Here is a 4,809-nt window from a genome sequence, read left to right as displayed (position 1 = left end):
TTTCTGCTGAGAGAAACCTAAAAAAAAAAAAGACCATACAAGTAAAAAGCAATCAAACCAGATATACAAGACTGTTGAACATAAGCCAGTTTAGAGAAATGGGTCTTAAGTTGCTTTTTTAAGGTGTCCACTGTGTTCAAAAGTCCATCCATCCATCCATTTTCTATACCCGCTTAATCCGTCGGTCGGGTCGCGGGGGGCTGGAGCCCATCCCAGCGGTCATTGGGCGAGAGGCGGGGATGCTCAAAAGTAAAAAGTCAAAACAATTCTTCATCAGAGGACCTCAGGGTCTTGTTGTTTTAGGGCTTCAGGAAGACTAACAAATAAATGGGATATGTCAATGAAAGCTCTGTACTGGATGCTAAACCTGACTGAAAGCCAGTGTAAATAAATGAAGACTAAGTGTTCAATGGGAGCTCCAGGATGTCTTTATCTTTATCTGCAGCCTGGCTGCTGCATTCTGGGCCAAGTATAGGCGGTGCCGAGATTAATTGCTCAGGCAAGTAAAAAAGGGAATTACAATAATGCAGACTAGATGAAACAAAAAGATGGACAGTTCTTTTCATCTTCACAAGGGATACACAACAGACCTGATTTTAGCAATATTCCTTATTTAAAAGCAGGATTGTATTAAACTATTTACACGCTGATTTAGGCTCAAACCCTGGTTCATAGAAACACTCAGATTACGCGAAGATGGTTTTACTAAAGATGACGGAAAATAAAGAACAACAAGAACAAATAAAGAATAACCCACTCCCTGAGCCGGTCAACCAAACTCTTATGATCTACAAGTGTGAATCAAGTTCGATGGATGGATCATCCTGCATCAACAGGTCTGTATTAGGGAGATTTCTCTCGGATTCCTGTATGGAACAAGACCGGTTCCAGTGCTCTATTCTTACACCTTCATTAGAAGTCCTCCAGACATCCGGACATGCTACTTCATGCCACACCTGAACTTCTGAGTTAGATAGTTACACTAAAGTGCCACTTAAAAGAATTATCTGGTGACCCTTGTTGTTTGATCCATATATCTAGGATGCACTGATGCTGAATGTCAGTCTCACAGGAAAATATCAGGTCATGTCTTTGGGATTAAAAAAAAAAAAAAAGGTATTTTACTTTGCAAACAGTTTAAACTTGTGGATGAAAAAAATCATTCGAACACATTCCATGTACTGTCAAGAGTGATCGATTACAAAATGAGAGATAATGATTACTCTGAAGGGAGCCAGCGATGCCACAGAGGAGAACTTTTTCAACATCGCGACTGCATTGTCCTCAAGAACTCCAGTGTCACCGAATGCTGGAGACTGTCTGGAAGAAGGCCCCTGTGAAAAAAAGCAAGGTTTTTTTGTGTTTTGCTTGTAGACTGCATATGTTACTAAATTAACGTGTTGAATTGAAGAATTGTACATGATATTGAAGGCAAAGTAAAGGCTCAATGTACCTCAGAATTTACTAGAAATGTATAGAAGCCATTATAAAGGATTGTTAATAGCGGTAAAGAGGTTGGGAGTTAGGTTTCAAGAGACCCTAAACTCAGAAAAGAACAACAATGCTGCCATGAGAATTAAACCCAAGCATTATTACTGTATTATGTGTTTCTACATCATTCAGCAATGTGTTTGCTAACCCATAAGGTCCCCCTAGTTTGTCATACTTGAGAATTGAAGAGACATTTTTCAACCCATCAACATATTATTTTTAAATATAGATACATATCCATGAATCACTAGATTAAAATGGTACAACACACACTCAGCAATAACAATTCTTTCTCCTCACACACCTACTCATGTTGGGTTAGACGCAGTCAGAGTTCAGACAGAGTTACACCACAAAGTCAGGTTAAAGCTCACAGTCTGGTTAGAACAAGCCAGATCAGTAAATAGAAAGTCTGCTAAAAACAGAACCCGTAGAAAGTTTGACTGTGAGGCAAATACAAACAATTTCAGCAGAACATAAAGAGGGCAACACTAATGGACATTATATAATTATGCCTCTTCACATCCAAAGAGGAGTTTCTCTGGCTGTCAGCAGTGTTTATCCAAGGCGATTTTCGGCAATTTTCAAAGGAGTCAAGAGAATGACTGCAAGGAATCCACAACAGGCTAAGCGTGCCAGATGCACCCCACCCCACTTTCACCCCTACCCATCCATCCTAAACAGAGTGAATCTGAGGTCCCTCTGTGGTCCGGCCATCATCACTGACATCATCACTTCCGCTCTGAGAAACTCAGTCTTATTGAAAAACGTTTTACTTGAAAAGCAAAGACAGTTTGCAATGCCAGCAAGTCCGTGTGGATTATGTGGGGATGCCTCAGATTTCAAAACTTTCTTTTAAAATGTTCATCACACAACCGGAGTGACCAAAGTATGGTCAATCTTGCTGATTGTTGCCCCAGTCCAGGTTCTGCTTCTTTGTTTCTTTCTGCATTGCTTAATGCATTTTGACTTCATTATACAAATAACTGGGTTTCCTTTGAAGACCAACTTTAAAAAGTGTTTGTTGTTTTGGATCATTCAAATAGTCCCTTTTTGCTTTGTTGTCGGCTTTGTGCTCTGTCAGTCACTCCGTTCATTCACAGAATGAAGTCCCTTTAATTGCTTTTCCAACAGCCTTGAAGAAGTTACCCAAAACGTTGAGCAATTGTTAGTCGATTTGCTGTTGTTCTGCAAGCCTATTCATCGCAACTATTTCTTTTTTGTTAACATACACCTGTAAATTTATATAGTGTCCAATGTACACAATGTAAGTAGAAAGCTGTGTCCTCGGATGCAAATCAAAAAGAAAGTTATGTGGTTGTTTTACAAACTTCTTCAAGGATGTGCTGACTTATTGAGGTTTGAACTGTGGAAGTGCTTTTTTTTCATCTTAAAGGTAAAGCCTTATCAAATACAAAAAACATATTTTTGAGCTTATTTTTGATTTCGGTTACGAGTAAAAAAAAAAAGTTTAATATGTCCTTTAATCTTGTGTTGATATGAAAAAGGTAAGTTCCGTATCCAGTTTTATTGCTTGGGGTTACCAAGCCTAAACTTTAAAGCCTTTAAAGCTGCAGTCTGCAGGATTTGTTGTTGTTATACGTAAAGTCCTAATTTTTGGCATTTTAAGAGTTTACATGATCTATCAGAACGCTTGAAGTTGAAAACGGTGACCTCCGTAGTCGCAAAATGCAAGAAATGCTTATTTTTTTAACCGAAAAATAAAAAGTTATTCAACTTCCTGTCCCGCCCCATCAAAACACATGAGAACTCGTGCACGTCTACGTGCACGCCAGACGCGCGTACACGACTCCTCATTCATCAACTCACCTGTCATTTGCGATCATGGAAGACACAGTAAGTAGACTAGCCCGTAATGAAGTTCAATAGTCTAGATAAATAAGCGTGGGGACGAGCCTACCTTGTATCGCGCGTGCACAATCGGTGATTGACAGGCAGCAGAGCCCAGCTCGTAACCTGATTGGTTACCTTTTACCGGTCCGGTCTGCAATTTTGTAAACAAACCTGCTGGCTTTGGAGGGACCTAGCGGGACATATAGGGGACCTAGAGAACTCTTTTTTTTTTTTTTGTATTGGGGTATTTAATGTACTACTTTCAGAATCCCCGGACAGTTCCAGGCATTACGGTTGAAAAAGAGTTGCAGACTGCAGCTTTAAATGATGAAAAAACACCTTGTATTCAGTTGGTTAGAGAAGCCTTTAAGAATCAAAGAGATACCTTCAGAAGAAAACAAAAACATATTACATGACCCTCTGGGTTACATTTCCAGTTATTAAGCTTTTTAAAAATATTTTGTTAGATTTGTGACCTCACCTGTGAAGCTAGATTTGAGAGTAGTCAATCATGGTTGTTGAAATGGTTTAAATATTAGTAAGATATAGCTCAGTTGTCCCCGGCCCTAACTATTCTGGTGATATCTGACTCATGATAGCTCAACTTTTCCTTAGATTATAAAGGGTAACCTGAATTTTAAATGACAAATGTGATTAAAAGATATGACAAATGCTGAATCTGTGAAACTAGTCGTTCACACCGAGTGATTTAACATGTGTATGCTATGCAGCTGATGTTATGTTGTGCTCACAGTGTAAAGACCTTTTCACTTTTAGAGCTTTTGTGATAAAATCCTCTCTTTGGATTTGAAAAAAATACTGAATGGCAGACAAGTCTGGTTGACTGAATGTCATTTCCTGAGGGATGTTCATCCAATCACAAACACAACACCGTACACGGAGAGGTAAATAGGGGGCTTGTTGCTCATGCAGAATAAAAGGTTTCACTGTTATCACATTTTCTTGTTTTTGCTCAGAGGCAGCAACAGAAGGAGCGGGGACTAAAAGGTCCTTCTAGTAATTTCCCCCTGTTTGAAGATGGAAGCCAAAAAAACACAACACATTGTCAGTCATCCTTCAAGTCAGTAGATGAAGGTGAACTTCAGCTGCTGGGATAATGGGGGGAGATTGAAATGATCCTGCAGAGCTCTGCTGCCCCCTGTTGGCTTAACATTCAAAACTATGATTTCTATTAGGATCAAATGTTGGAACAGCGTTGTAATTTAAGAGAAGACCTGCAGGCATATCATTGTTTATTTCCAAAAGAAGATGTTACAGTAACCACTGAGCTATAGCTGCCATAAATTATCTCTGTAACGGCTCCAGCTGAGCAGGCAAACTTCAAAGGACTCTGCGCAATGTGTCTGTGATATGGTACTAAATAGATTTTTAATGCTTGGATTGAACTTGGATTAAATGTATTTCCCTGCAGAAAAGAAGCACGGGGTGTCTTTAGTTGCATGT

Source organism: Odontesthes bonariensis, chromosome 22, assembly GCF_027942865.1.
Source record: "Odontesthes bonariensis isolate fOdoBon6 chromosome 22, fOdoBon6.hap1, whole genome shotgun sequence".
NCBI classification, from domain to species: domain Eukaryota; kingdom Metazoa; phylum Chordata; class Actinopteri; order Atheriniformes; family Atherinopsidae; genus Odontesthes; species Odontesthes bonariensis.
The sequence above is the reverse complement of the archived record's forward strand: the minus strand, read 5'-3'. Positions refer to the sequence as shown.